General features: G+C 44.3%; 1 long non-coding RNA gene across 1 annotated transcript in view; it reads left to right on the forward strand.

Annotated features, from left to right (window-relative positions):
• Positions 1-605: 605 nt before the first annotated feature.
• LOC139564761 (uncharacterized) overlaps positions 606-16,243 on the forward strand; it is a 36,500-nt gene continuing 20,862 nt past the window's right edge. Inside the window, exon 1 of the long non-coding RNA XR_011672825.1 lies at positions 606-1,196. This is a non-coding gene — a long non-coding RNA (uncharacterized lncRNA). The remainder of the gene's footprint in view (positions 1,197-16,243) is intronic.

Consider the following 16,243-nt stretch of genomic DNA (forward strand, 5'->3'; position numbering starts at 1 on the left):
GCGGACATAATTTGTGTTATAAGCAGTTTCGCCAAAATGCCAAAAAGTTACTTTTTCAAATCCTACTACAGAGTCACATGCAGTTAATTATTTTAGTTGCTCTATATAGTATCAGAGTGGATTCTGAGGTTTACAAAACACTTACATTTGCCAAATAACTAAGAGATGAGCTCTATTTCTAAATATCACTTTTCCCAAGAATAACCGCTGTTCCTTTGCACTCCACACCTGAGCACATGGCAGCAGACCGCCTACAGTAACTTAAACTAGTGAAAATGCTATTGAGTTCTTTGAAATACTTGTTTTTTTGTATTCTAACCATACTGTTGCTGCGGGAAGTAGGGGTCCTGGGGGTGTGGCAGCACCGCTTGTGGTGAAGTGGCAAAACTGTAAGAATGTGTTGTTGCAATAATTTTTTTTTAACATTTCCGTTGCATTATTGATATAAATAGGGTAGGGGAAAGAGAAAAAACATGGGATATTTACAAAAATAAATTTACAAAAATAAAATCTTCAAACTGTAGGCTACAACCAATCATTGACAATGCACCTCCACGAGATTGAACGTTTCCGGTTCATTCCTTCCTGTAGGCTAGGAGTTAACCCAGCCGGCTATCACCACGCAATGGAGACCGAAATGGTGGATCCAGAAAAAGTGGAACTCAGGTCGAGACGCGAGGTCTTTGAAGCGGTGGATCTGGTGCAATCAGAAGTAGAGAGAAGACTTGACCAGGAAGGGCTAGGAATGTCAGCAAGACGTGAGAAAACCCTCATTGACGCAGCAAAATGACTCAACTGGATGCACAGTCGCTTGACTCCCTTCACCTCCACCATCTCCCAACTCCACGTGTTGGGAGAAAAAATACCCAATCCATCACTGTCCCAGGTGTTGATTCAACTCTGGCCCAACTTCACCCACAAACGAGAGGTCTCTTCAGAGAAGTAGAAACCCTAATCCAACTGTGCCTCTGTCTTTTGATCTCCGTCAGGTCCACGGAGAGGACGTTCACCCTTCGCCACCTAAAGACATGGATATGCAGCACAATGAGCAGGAGAAAAGGCTGACACAGATGTCCCTTATACATGTTCACTGTAAAATTCTGGACACAAGCCCTAATGAGGGCCTTTGTCAGCCCCACAGCGCGAGGCCACTATTGATGTTTTATGACTGCTGGCACACCTGGCCCAGCAGTGAGGTAAGACCAATGGTTTAATAAGCTACCATCATGCAGTTAATATTCTATATTAAATGCCTTTTGGGGATGCTTTAATTGGGTTTTGCTGTGTTATAAAATGTCATAATGTTGCAATATTAATGTGTTGGCTACTCTTGTGCTCCATTCACAATAGCTTGTGGATAGTATGGCATTGGCTACTGAAACTGGTCAAATGTGCTTTATCTCTTCTTGAACGCAGTTGTTGTGCAGTGGTGTGGTTTCTTGAGCAATTATTTCTAATGATTGTGTGCCATGCTCTGGTTGGAGGTTCTGGTGATGTGACTTTGCTGGATTTAGTTTGGGTGGAACCGGCCCGATTCGGCATGGAGAGCTCTCAGCTCTGTTTCATAAGCGGTGCGCTCATGATTTATGTTTTTATCAATTCAGTTGTGTGGGGTTGGAGTCAGACACATGCTCTGCTCTGCTGTACGATAGACAGTTTAGTTTGACTCGAGTCAGGTCTCTCTCTCCCCCTTCAAATCAAATGTTATTGGTCACATACACATGTTTAGCAGATGTTATTGCAGGTGTAGCGAAATGCTTCTCTCACCCCTTGTGGAGGATATCAGGTGATCTGGAGCAGTGCTCGCAATAGTCTCCCACTTCTATTTTCTATTCGTTTACAAATCTAAACTTGGTGGAAAAGCATATGGGAACCATATCAAATAAGGGACATGGTTAGGGTGACCACATGTCTTGTATTGTGTGGAACAGTCCCGCATTTTGGCCCTTTGTCCCGCAACCAAACAATCATGTCCCGCATTTCATCAAACAATTCTAACACCACTAATTTAGCCAAAAATTATATTAGTTCTGTATTTCAGTCAGGCATTCTGACCTGTCTCTTTTGCAGCAGAGAGGAAGAGGCAACGCGAGAGGTTTCACTCGCCATCATCTTGTCCAAAATCCAATGCATTTCCATGGGCATATTTTGGACCTATGCTTTTCGCCTGCCTTCCAGCTTTTGGGACAACGACTCCCATTGTTAGGGCGGAAAAATTGTCATCTCATCATTATATTTAGATCTCTGTTTGTGGTCACATTGCACTGGTGATGTTAAACACTTATCCAATCGTTGAGATCTGATATTCTACGCAAGGCAAGGCACGTAGGCCAGTGTCAACCAATCACATTAGTCAAATCCTTTCAGTCTAAATTCCAGCTAAACTTGGAGAGGACAGTTAAAAAAGCTTCTGACAAAGAGCTACGAAGGTAAGTAAATAGCCGTATTAGACTGAATATATACAGTACCAGTCAAATGTTTGGACACACCTACTCATTCCAGGGTTTTTCTTTCTTTTTACTATTTTCTACATTGTAGAATTGTATTTATTTTATTTTATTTCACCTTTATTTAACTAGGTAGGCAAGTTGAGAACAAGTTCTCATTTACAATTGTGACCTGGCCAAGATAAAGCAAAGCAGTTCGACACATACAACAACACAGAGTTACACATGGAGTAAAACAAACATACAGTCAATAATACAGTAGAAAAATAAGTCTATATACAATGTGAGCAAATGAGGTGAGATAAGGGAGGGAAAGGCAAAAAAGGCCATGGTGGCGAAGTAAATACAATATAGCAAGTAAAACACTGGAATGGTAGATTTGCAGTGGAAGAATGTGCAAAGTAGAAATAGAAATACTGGGGTGCAAAGGAGCAAAATAAATAAATAAATACAGTAGAGGAAGAGGTAGTTGTTTGGGCTAAATTATAGATGGGCTATGTACAGGTGCAGTAATCTGTGAGCTGCTCTGACAGCTGGTGCTTAAAGCTAGTGAGGGAGATAAGTGTATCCAGTTTCAGAGATTTTTGTAGTTCGTTCCAGTCATTGGCAGCAGAGAAGTGGCCAAAGGAGGAATTGGCTTTGGGGGTGACCAGAGAGATATACCTGCTGGAGCGCGTCCCTAATAGTGAAGACATCAAAACTATGAATTAACACATATGGAATCATGTAGTAACCAAATAAGTGTTAAACAAAGCAAAATCTATTTTATATTTGAGATTCTTGAAAGTAGCCACGCTTTGCATTGATGACAGCTTTGCACACTCTTGGCATTCTCTCCACCAGGTTCATGAGGAATGCTTTTCCAACAGTCTTTAAGGAGTTCCCACATATGCTGAGCACTTGTTGGCCGTTTTTCCTTCACTCTGTGGTCCCAATTCATCCCAAACCATCTCAATCGGGTTGAGGTCAGGTGATTGTGGAGGCCAGGTCATCTGATGCAGCACTCCATCATTCTCCTTGTTGGTCAAATAGCCCTTACACAGCCCGGAGGTGCATTTTGGGTCATTGTCCTGTTGAAAAACAAATAATAGTCCCACTAAGCGCAAACCAGATGGGATGGCGTATCGCTGCAGAATGATGTGGTAGCCATGCTGGTGAAGTGTGCCTTGAATTCTAAATAAATCACTGACAGTATCCCCAGCCAAGCACCCCCACACCATCACGTGGCACATTATTTGCGGTCACAACTTGTGGACTTGTTTACGTGCTGCTGTGCTCTTTGTCGCTAATGTTACTTTGTTACCTGCCAACTTCTACGGTTTTTACTTTTTAATTACCGTTTTATATTTTTATTTTTTCCCTTGCTCAACTTTTTTCATTCACCTTTTTCACCCCGGGCGCTTTATCTGGACATGATTCTACAGGACCTCCACCAGCTGAAGCTAAGTAGTAACATTAACATTATGCCTTCTAATTGTAGTCGCTATACAGGAGAACGATCGCCTTATGGTGAGGATAGCCGTGCTGCAAGCCCAGCTTCAGACAGAATCGTTAGGGAAGGGTCATTTAATTGTAGGAAAGGATGAAACAGCGTCTGTGCCACCAATAAGTACAGATAGTAGTATAAATCCCCTCTCATAGTCCCCGCAGCCAGACAATTTTCTCATGGCTTCTGAAAGGAAATGCTGTAGGAATGCTCAACTGGTGTCGCTCATTCAGCCGACAGAAACATTCAATCGGTTCTCCCCATTTAAGCAACGAGTCGGAGTCAGAGGCCGAGCCTTCTCTGGTCTCTCCTCCACCCGTTACGGGGTCTGAGACGCCAAAGCTTCCCACCATTAGCTCTGACAAATTGAAAACCCTAGTCATTGGCGACTCCATTAACCACAGAATTAGACTTAAAAAGAATCATCCAGCGATCCTACACCGTTTCCCAGGGGGCAAGGCTACCGACGTTAAGGCTAATCTGAAGATGGTGCTCGTTAAGGCTTAAACTGGCGAGTGTAGAGAGTATAGGGATATTGTTATCCACGTCGGCACCAATGATGTTAGGATGAAACAGTCAAAGGTCACGAAGCGCAACATAGCTTCAGCATGTAAATCAGCTAGAAAGATGTGTCGTCATCGAGTAATTGTCTCTGGCCTGCTCACAGTTAAGGGGAGTGATGAGCTCTACAGCAGAATCTCACAACTCAATCGCTGGTTGAAAGATGTTTTCTGCCCCTCCCAAAAGATAGAATTTGTAGATAACTGGCCCTCTTTCTGGGACTCACCCACAAACAGGACCAAGTCTGGCCTGCTGAGGAGTGATGGACTCGCTCTCATCTTATCTATGAACATAGACAGGGCTCTAACTCCTCTAGTTCCACAATAAGATAGGGTGCAGGCCAGGCAGCAGGCTGTTAGCCAGCCTGCCAGCTTAGAGGAGTCTGCCACGAGTACAGTCAGTGTAGTCAGCACAGCTATCCCCATTGAGACCGTGTCTGTGCCTCGATCTAGGTTGGGCAAAACTAAACATGGCGGTGTTCGCCTTAGCAATCTCACTAGAATAAAGACCTCCTCCATTCCTGTCATTATTGAAAGAGATTGTGATATTTCACATCTCAAAATACGAATACTCCCTCACTTCCTAAGCAGTCATAGTCAATGAACTAATCACTGATCATAATCTTGATGTGATTGGCCTGACTGAAACATGGCTTAAGCCTGTTGAATATATTGTGTTAAATGAGGCCTCTCCTCCTGGTTACACTAGTGACCATATCCCCCGCGCATCCCACAAAGGCGGAGGTGTTGCTAACATTTACAATAGCAAATTTCAAATGACCAACAAAAGAAATGACTGCGTTTTCGTCTTTTGAGCTTCTAGTCATGAAATCGATGCAGCCTACTCAATCACTTTTTACAGCTACTGTTTACAGGCCTCCTGGGCCGTATACAGCACTCCTCACTGAGTTCTCTGTATTCCTTTCGGACCTTGGCAGATAATATTCACATTTTTGGTGACTTTTAATATTCACATGGAAAAGTCCACAGACCCACTCCAAAAGGCTTTCGGAGCCATTATCGACTCAGTGGGTTTTGTCCAACATGTCTCCGGACTTACTCACTACCACAGTCATACTCTGGACCTAGTTTTGTCCCGTGGAATAAATATTGTGGATCTTAATGTTTTTCCTCATAATCCTGGACTATCGGCCACCATTTTATTACGTTTGTAATCGCAACAAATAATCTGCTCAGACCCTGATCAAGGATCATCAAAAGCCGTGCTATAAATTCTTGGATAACCTAAAGATTCCTAGATGCCCTTCCTGACTCCCTCCACCTACCCAAGGACAGAGTACAAAAATCGGTTAACAACCTTACTGAGGAATTGCATTTAACCTTGCGTACTACCCTAGATGCAGTCGCACCCCTAAAAACAAAAAACATTCGTCATAAGAAACTAGCTCCCTTGTATACAGAAAATACCCGAGCCCTGAGGCAAGCTTCCAGAAAATTGGAACGGAAGTGGCGCTATACTAAACTGGAAGTCTTCCGAATAGCTTGGAAAGACAGTACCGTGCAGTATCGAAGAGCCCTTACTGCTGCTCGATCATCCTATTTTCCAACTTAAATAAAAGTTAAATGTACGCCTACAACGCTGCACCTTGGTCCAATCCATCTCTAAACGAACGTGACAATCTGGCAGAAGCTAACACGCAAAGCAGCATCTGTTTTTGAAGACAACCTCACCACATTGACCAATGTAAAACTATAGAAGAAAAGGACTTGCAACAGTGGCGACCCTGCCCCACCTGTTTTGAGCCCCACATTTTTGGGGGGTGATTGCCTTTTTTGCATGTCATTTAGGCATTAATACGTGTCACATCAGTTTGCAAACAAAGTAAAACATGTAATACTAAATAATTGAGTTACTAAAGCCACGTACAAACATGGTCTCTTTTTTGCTTTCTTGAGTAAGGCAGCTCCAAAATGCAGGTGTTTCAGCCTAGCTCAGTGCTTTCTGTGGTGGTGAGGCAGCCAACAGAAAATAGAGGTTGGTAATGTTCTCTAGTTGCGCCGTGATTGTCCTCAGTGTTCTGTCACTCATGGGGACACTGCGTCACATCCAAATTTAAGGGTAGAGCTCGAAAACTCAAGACCCTTGGGTGCTGCCATAGAGTTACATTAGAAGTGCCCATCCAAAAAGGCCACAGATAAAATGATGTAAAATCACGATATATCTACAGTAGCTTTGATTGGACATCATACTTCCCAAATCCTAGCTAGCAGTCATCATGAATCAAGTCGACAATCTACTGGCAAATTATTTGTAATCCTTGTCATATGAAGAGAAATTATAGATAAAACTTATTGGTGCTCGTCGGACATTGGACATAAACATTACACAAGTTGGAAATCGCAAATTCAACAATGAGTGGGTTGGAAGGAATCAGTGGCTAACTGTAAGTATTGCAAAGCAATCACTAACCTGCTATTCAGTGGTGGCTGTGTGGTCCCAAGTCTGGGTTTAAGGATCTTTTTGATAAGCTTAAAATGATAAACATTCAACATTGGCCATTCTGTCAATCCAGCATGATTTCTGTAGCACTCAAAACAACTGTTAACTCTGAACTGGGAAGTCTGACTTCAGTGAGTTCAAGTCAACTGGGAACTACTGGGAAAATACTATTTGAACGGTCATCCAACTCGGAATTCTAAGTTGGGAACTTGGGCCTCTTTCTAGAGTTACGACCTGAAGATCCCTGACGTCATCATGATTTGACCTTGTTTTTTTTCTCCAGAGTTCCCAGTTGTCTTGAAAGCACCATAAATCCAGAGAATGCCATAACTTTTGATAACAAAATGTTCCCACGAAGGACCGCTGCGCCACCTTTCTGCTCAAGTGAGCACAGCACAACAGTCCAGAAATGTATTGTATGCTGCTGCATGAATTATGTATACTGGAGCTAAGAAAGTAATACTAAGTGTATGCTGTGTAGAAAGCCTTAATTTCACCTACTGTTCTGACTTGGTGGTGCACATGTAGCCTATGACCTGTTTTAGAGAAATGTAATCATTGAATATTGTAAGAGCTTTCATTGTCTGCTTCTATGTCCCCTTTATTTATCCTACGGTTCTGACTTGGTGTACAGGGAGAACACTGTAAGAACGGCCTATGTTCTGAATTCTGTCGCTGTAGATTTCGAGGGTGTTAAAAAAATAGTTATGTGGACTACATCCGTCCTAGCTCGCTCATTAATGTCTTAATCGAAATTTCAGATTGAGTTTATTCGCTCGTCGTCCCTTTATGCCATAGTTTGAACATCTCAATTGTCAGTAGAAACCACATTTGTTTAAGCAAGTCAGCCATATCAGGTATGTTTTTTTAAAGGCAGTAAATGAGGCTGAATGAATTGTGTCGCTGCCAGACAAGGCTCCGCTGAAAGCCAGGTGTAGCGGTGGTAAGGATTCTCTCCATGGTGCTGAAAACAAAGCTCTGCTGTTGGGTGAGCTTTATATAGGCCCTAACAGTTAGTGGGCACCGTTTGTCGTCGTTATAGTACAATTAATATATTGTTTAGTGTTGTGTTGTGTAGTGGCTTTTCTGGCATACATCCCCCCCAAAAAATGGGAGTTTGCCCCACCAAGATTTACATACTAAAATCGTCACTGCAGGCGATAGGTTCAGTACACATCACTGCATTATGTATCAGAAAGTAGGTTGTACCTTACTTCATTGTTAAGTTATAGACGTACGAGATACTAAACCCGGTCTCAGGAATAGCTAACTTCGGAAATCCCTTCGATCTCCACTGAGTTGGGTAAATCTGCTAGTTTTGTTGCGCCTTCCTTGTGGAATAATCTCCCATTTGGCTCTCTAAAATTGGGACGAATTGGTACCTCTAGAGCAATTCAAAAGGCTGATTGAGGACCTTTAACTGAAGAATGTATTTGTTTTCTATGATTGTGTTTTGCTTTGGAATATTGATGTGTATATTGATGTGTACAGTGAACATTGATGTGTATAGATGTGTAAATTGATGTGTATAGTGTATATTGATGTGGGCTCATCTGTAAAGGAGACCATGGTCTCAGCATGACTCAGCGTGACTCCCTGTCAAAATAAAGTTGAAATAAAAACATGCTAGGGTCACCCCTAGTTCAGTGTCTCTTCCTGTGACTGCTTCCCTGCCGAGATGGTATCAGTGCCAGGGAGAGTGCTGATGCGCTGTGAAATGAATTAGTGCCCCTGGCAGGTCATTATAGCTGCGACGTGGCTAAGGCTAATCTGGCTGTCTACAGGGCAGTGGGTCCTTGGGATGGATCACCTAAGTGTTTTACCTCCTGACGCTCATCTGTGCTAATGGTGTTGTCACAGCTCTGGCGTTTTTATGGCCACCGTGTGCAATTCCAATGCAAACACTGTGCGGGGGCATCCATAATTCAAGAGTTTTACGATACTTGCATAAAAAGGGCAGAATTTAAGTTCACAAGGAGGGAAACAGCTAGTGCTGATATCTTTAGAAAGGGATTTTTTACTTCGTGGAAAGCAAAGAAGTGGATCCCGGCTTTCAGAGAGCCATATCAAATAAAATCTTCATTCTGCCTGTTAAATGCTTGCATATGTAACGGCTGTCATCCTCTTCTTCCTCTGAAGAGGTGTAGCAAGGATCGGACCAATGAACACAAATACAAAACAATAAACGTGAACAAACCGAAACAGTCCCGTGTGGCACTGACACAGGAAACAATCACCCACAAAATACCCAAAGAACATGGCTGCCTAAATATGGTTCCCAATCAGAGACAACGATAAACACCTGCCTCTAATTGAGAACCAATCTAGGCAACCATAGACTTACCTAAACACCTAGAATGAACACAACCCCATAAATCTACAAAAAAAACCTAGACAGTACAATCACCCTAGACGAGACAAAAACACACAAACCACCCTCGTCACACCCTGACCTAACCAAAATAATAAAGAGAACAAAGATAACTAAGGCCAGGGCGTGACAGCATACATAAACATGATGTGGACATGCTGCTATGATGCATGCAGGTATCATCAGGACACTTGTTGGTAGTTCATTAGAGCTTATATGGATACTAATGGGCAGATTATGATATTCATCCACGCATATGATAAGTTCTGTGACCTTTATCACTATCTTTTGGGATAGCTTTCTGAAAAGCTTTGTACATGGCAGCAGAACTGATATCATGTCCATCTTCAAAACATTAGGAACAACTTCCTAATATTGATTTTCACCCCCCTCAGAACAGCCTAAATTAGTCAGGGCATGGATTCTACAAGGTTGCGAAAGTGTTCCACAGGGATACTGGCCCATGTTGACTCCAATGCTTCCCACAATCAAGTCAAGTTGCCTGTATTTTCTTTACAGGAAACTGTTGAGCATGAAAAACCCAGCAGCGTTGCAGTTCTCGACACTAACCGGTGTGCCTGGCACCTACTACCATAACCCTGTTCAAAGGCCCTTAAATACTTAAATATTCTCTTGCCGATTCACCCTCTGAATGACACACACACAATCCATGTCTCAATTGTCTCAAGGCTTAAAAATCCTTATTTAACCTGTCTCCTCCCCTTCATCTACACTGATTGAAGTAGATTTAACAAGTGAAATCAATAAGGGATCATAGCTTTCACCTGGATTCACCTGGTGAACCTGGTGCATGTTTTGTAAACTCAGTGTATTTCACCCGTTGATTTAGTCACCCCTTTCTCCCATTCACCCCTTCCAGACCACTGGCTTTTGTTTATCTGAGCCCTCATGCAGTGAGGAAATAGCTTTATTTCATTACTGAGAAAATATGGAGATATATCTCTGGCTTCCCACCTGGCAGGAGCTCCTGCTAGAGGTCCAAGGCATAATTACCAAAGTGAGCCTATTGTTCAGTCCTCTATTAGGCCCTCTGTGTACCTGAGGGTTAGCTCATTGTGTGCTGAAGGAGTGTTCCGTTTCTGTGGAAACCAGGGATGAAAAGCTAACCAGGGATATCGCCATCCTTCATCCTTTCTGATTTGCCATAGCTTAAAAGTAAAGCTGTGGTGTTTAACTATTACTGGTATCCCCTGTCAGCGAATCATTAACAACATTATTAGATACAGTATGTCCCCTGTGACCATTGATATGACTTACATGATCACAGTAAATGGACTGAGATGCTGAATTGAAGCAGCCCTCATTGAAAATAATTGGCCTAAGCATTTCCTAATGCATAAATCAAATTCTGAACTGTCAGAGTTAAGGAATTGACCTCAAGCCCAATCAACTGTAATCAATTGACAGTGGTAAGGGTAGATATACAGTGGGGCAAAAAAGTATTTAGTCAGCCACCAATTGTGCAAGTTCTCCCACTTAAAAAGATGAGAGAGGCCTGTAATTTTCATCATAGGTACACTTCAACTATGACAGACAAAATGAGAAGAAAAAAAATCCAGAAAATCACATTGTATGATTTTTTATGAATTTATTTGCAAATTATGGTGGAAAATAAGTATTTGGTCAATAACAAAAGTTTACTTTGTTATATACCCTTTGTTGGCAATGACAGAGGTCAAATGTTTTCTGTAAGTCTTCACAAGGTTTTCACACACTGTTGCTGGTATTTTGGCCCATTCCTCCATGCAGATCTCCTCTAGAGCAGTGATGTTTTGGGGCTGTTGCTGGGCAACACGGACTTTCAACTCCCTCCAAAGATTTTCTATGGGGTTGAGATCTGGAGACTGGCTAGGCCACTCCAGGACCTTGAAATGCTTCTTACGAAGCCACTCCTTCGTTGCCCGGGCTGTGTGTTTGGGATCATTGTCATGCTGAAAGACCCAGCCACGTTTCATCTTCAATGCCCTTGCTGATGGAAGGAGGTTTTCACTCAAAATCTCACGATACATGGCCCCATTCATTATTTCCTTTACACGGATCAGTCGTCCTGGTCCCTTTGCAGAAAAACAGCCCCAAAGCATGATGTTTCCACCCCCATGCTTCACAGTAGGTATGGTGTTCTTTGGATGCAACTCAGCATTCTTTGTCCTCCAAACACGACGAGTTGAGTTTTTACCAAAATGTTATATTTTGGTTTCATCTGACCATATGACATTCTCCCAATCTTCTTCTGGATCATCCAAATGCTCTCTAGCAAACTTCAGACGGGCCTGGACATGTACTGGCTTAAGCAGGGGGACACGTCTGGCACTGCAGGATTTGAGTCCCTGGCGGCGTAGTGTGTTACTGATGGTAGGCTTTGTTACTTTGGTCCCAGCTCTCTGCAGGTCATTCACTAGGTCCCCCGTGTGGTTCTGGGATTTTTGCTCACCGTTCTTGTGATCATTTTGACCCCACGGGGTGAAATCTTGCGTGGAGCCCCAGACCGAGGGAGATTGTCAGTGGTCTTGTATGTCTTCCATTTCCTAATTTTTTTTTTTATTTTTTTTTATTTCACCTTTATTTAACCAGGTAGGCTAGTTGAGAACAAGTTCTCATTTGCAACTGCGACCTGGCCAAGATAAAGCATAGCAGTGTGAACAGACAACACAGAGTTACACATGGAGTAAACAATAAACAAGTCAATAACATGGTAGAAAAAAAAGAGAATCTATATACAATGTGTGCAAAAGGCATGAGGTAGGCAATAAATCGAATAATTACAATTTAGCAGATTAACACTGGAGTGATAAATCATCAGATGATCATGTGCAAGAAGAGATACTGGTGTGCAAAAGAGCAGAAAAGTAAATAAATAAAAGCAGTATGGGGGGTGAGGTAGGTAAATTGGGTGGGTAGTTTACAGATGGACTATGTACAGCTGCAGCGATCGGTTAGCTGCTCGGATAGCAGATTTTTAAAGTTGTTGAGGGAGATAAAAGTCTCCAACTTCAGAGATTTTTGCAATTCGTTCCAGTCGCAGGCAGCAGAGAACTGGAAGGAAAGGCGTCCAAATTAGGTTTTGGCTTTAGGGATGATCAGTGAGATACACCTGCTGGAGCGCGTGCTGCGGGTGGGTGTAGCCATCGTGACCAGTGAACTGAGATAAGGCGGCACTTTACCTAGCATAGCCTTGTAGATGACCTGGAGCCAGTGGGTCTGACGACGAACATGTAGCGAGGGCCAGCCGACTAGGGCATACAGGTCGCAGTGGTGGGTCGTATAAGGTGCTTTAGTAACAAAACGAATGGCACTGTGATAAACTGCATCCAGTTTGCTGAGTAGAGTATCGGAAGCTATTTTGTAGATGACATCGCCGAAGTCGAGGATCGGTAGGATAGTCAGTTTTACTAGGGTAAGTTTGGCGGCGTGAGTGAAGGAGGCTTTGTTGCGGAATAGAAAGCCGATTCTTGATTTGATTTTGGATTGGAGATGTTTGATATGAGTCTGGAAGGAGAGTTTGCAGTCTAGCCAGACACCTAGGTACTTATAGATGTCCACATATTCTAGGTCGGAACCGTCCAGGGTGGTGATGCTAGTCGGGCGTGCGGGTGCAGGCAGCGAACGGTTGAAAAGCATGCATTTGGTTTTACTAGCGTTTAAGAGCAGTTGGAGGCCACGGAAGGAGTGTTGTATGGCATTGAAGCTCGTTTGGAGGTTAGATAGCACAGTGTCCAAGGAAGGGCCGGAAGTATATAGAATGGTGTCGTCTGCGTAGAGGTGGATCAGGGAATCGCCCGCAGCAAGAGCAACATCATTGATGTATACAGAGAAAAGAGTCGGCCCGAGAATTGAACCCTGTGGTACCCCCATAGAGACTGCCAGAGGACCGGACAACATGCCCTCCGATTTGACACACTGAACTCTGTCTGCAAAGTAGTTGGTGAACCAGGCAAGGCAGTCATTAGAAAAACCGAGGCTACTGAGTCTGCCGATAAGAATATGGTGATTGACAGAGTCGAAAGCCTTGGCCAGGTCGATGAAGACGGCTGCACAGTAATGTCTTTTATCGATGGCGGTTATGATATCGTTTAGTACCTTGAGCGTGGCTGAGGTGCACCCGTGACCGGCTCGGAAACCGGATTGCACAGCGGAGAAGGTACGGTGGGATTCGAGATGGTCAGTGATCTGTTTGTTGACTTGGCTTTCGAAGACCTTAGATAGGCAGGGCAGGATGGATATAGGTCTGTAACAGTTTGGGTCCAGGGTGTCTCCCCCTTTGAAGAGGGGGATGACCGCGGCAGCTTTCCAATCCTTGGGGATCTCAGATGATACGAAGGAGAGGTTGAACAGGCTGGTAATAGGGGGTGCGACAATGGCGGCGGACAGTTTCAGAAATAGGGGGTCCAGATTGTCAAGCCCAGCTGATTTGTATGGGTCCAGGTTTTCCAGCTCTTTCAGAACATCTGCTATCTGGATATGGGTAAAGGAGAAGCTGGGGAGGCTTGGGCGAGTAGCAGCGGGGGGGGCGGGGCTGTTGGCCAAGGTTGGAGTCGCCAGGAGGAAGGCATGGCCAGCCATTGAGAAATGTTTGTTGAAGTTTTCGATTATCACGGACTTATCAGTGGTGACCGTGTTACCTAGCCTCAGTGCAGTGGGCAGCTGGGAGGAGGTGCTCTTGTTTTCCATGGACTTTACAGTATCCCAGAACTTTTTGGAGTTAGAGCTACAGGATGCAAATTTCTGCTTGAAAAAGCTGGCCTTTGCTTTCCTGACTGACTGCGTGTATTGGTTCCTGACTTCCCTGAACAGTTGCATATCGCGGGGGCTCTTCGATGCTATTGCAGTTCGCCACAGGATGTTTTTGTGCTGGTCGAGGGCAGTCAGGTCTGGAGTGAACCAAGGGCTATATCTGTTCTTGGTTCTGCATTTTTTGAACGGAGCATGCTTGTCTAATATGGTGAGGAAGTAACTTTTAAAGAATGACCAGGCATCCTCAACTGACGGGATGAGGTCAATATCCTTCCAGGGTACCCGGGCCAGGTCGATTAGAAAGGCCTGCTCGCAGAAGTGTTTTAGGGAGCGTTTGACAGTGATGAGGGGTGGTCGTTTGACCGCGGACCCGTGGCGGATACAGGCAATGAGGCAGTGATCGCTGAGATCTTGATTGAAGACAGCAGAGGTGTATTTGGAGGGCAGGTTGGTCAGGATAATGTCTATTAGGGTGCCCATGTTTACGGATTTAGGGTTGTACCTGGTGGGTTCCTTGATGATTTGTGTGAGATTGAGGGCATCAAGCTTGGATTGTAGGACTGCCGGGGTGTTAAGCATATCCCAGTTTAGGTCACCTAACAGAACAAACTCTGAAGCTAGATGGGGAGCGATCAATTCACAGATGGTGTCCAGGGCACAGCTGGGAGCTGAGGGGGGTCGGTAGCAGGCGGCAACAGTGAGAGACTTATTTCTGGAGAGATTAATTTTTAAAATTAGAAGTTCGAACTGTTTGGGCATAGACCTGGAAAGTATGACAGAACTTTGCAGGCTATCTCTGCAGTAGATTGCAACTCCTCCCCCTTTGGCAGTTCTATCTTGACGGAAAGTGTTATAGTTGGGTATGGAAATCCCAGAATTTTTGGTGGCCTTCCTAAGCCAGGATTCGGACACGGCAAGGACATCAGGGTTGGCAGAGTGTGCTAAAGCGGTGAGTAAGGCAAACTTAGGGAGGAGGCTTCTGATGTTGACATGCATGAGGCCAAGGCTTTTTCGATCACAGAAGTCAACAAATGAGGGTGACTGGGGACATGCAGGGCCTGGGTTTACCTCCACATCACCCGAGGAACAGAGGAGTAGTAGGATGAGGGTGCGGCTAAAGGCTATCAAAACTGGTCGCCTAGAGCGTTGGGGACAAAGAATAAAAGGAGCAGATTTATGGGCGTGGTAGAATAGATTCTGGGCATAATGTGCAGACAGGGGTATGGTGGGGCACGGGTACAGCGGAGGCAAGCCCAGGCACTGGGTGATGATAAGAGAGGTTGTATCTCTGGACATGCTGGTCTCAATGGGTGAGGTCACCGCATGTGTGGGGGGTGGGACAAAGGAGGTATCAGAGGTACGGAGAGTGGAACTACGGGGTCCATTGCAAACCAAAACAATGATAATGATAACTAGCCTGAACAACAGTATGCAAGGCATATTGATATTTGAGAGAGACATACAATAAGGCATAAAGTGATTGCAGGTCTTGATTGGGAGAGCTAGCTAAAACAACAGGTAAGATAACAGCAGCAATAACAGGGTGCTAGTCTAACACAGCAACAACAGGTAAAAATGGCGACGACTAGGCAGAGAGGGTCGGATTAACTACACACAGATCCTGAGTTAAAGCACAGAGCCGACAGATAAAACACAAATAAACAGAATGGAGTACCGTGAATTAATGGACAGTCAAGCAGGCATCAGCTATGTAGCCAAGTGATCATAGTGTCCAGGGGGCAGCCGTAGATGGAGCAGGGAGGCCTCCACTAAGCTAGCACGCGGCGTTTAAAGTTAGTAGCCCGGGGGGTGGTCTGCTCAGACGGAGGGGGTCTGCTCAGACGTGGTCGTGTCGACAGAGAATCCAAGCCGGATGGCGATGGCGAAAGAGAGGTTGTGAATTGTAGAATTGTGTTTGCTAACTGGTGCTAGCTTCGTGGCAGTGGCGCTAGCTGCGCTAGCTGCAAGCTAGCTGTGAGGATCAGAAGTAGTGGCTCAGGGATTACGGCAGGAATCCGGCGTTGTTGTCGAGAGACAGTCCGATGCTGGTAAATTGGTGAGTAATATCCAGGCTAATAACAGGGCTGGTGTCTGTGCAGAAGGTAAAAGCTGCTAGCAGCGGCAAAAAATTGCTAAATTAGCCTGTAGCTGATTTAGACCAGTTGT

The sequence above is a fragment of the Salvelinus alpinus genome, chromosome 2 (assembly GCF_045679555.1).
Source record: "Salvelinus alpinus chromosome 2, SLU_Salpinus.1, whole genome shotgun sequence".
Taxonomy (NCBI): domain Eukaryota; kingdom Metazoa; phylum Chordata; class Actinopteri; order Salmoniformes; family Salmonidae; genus Salvelinus; species Salvelinus alpinus.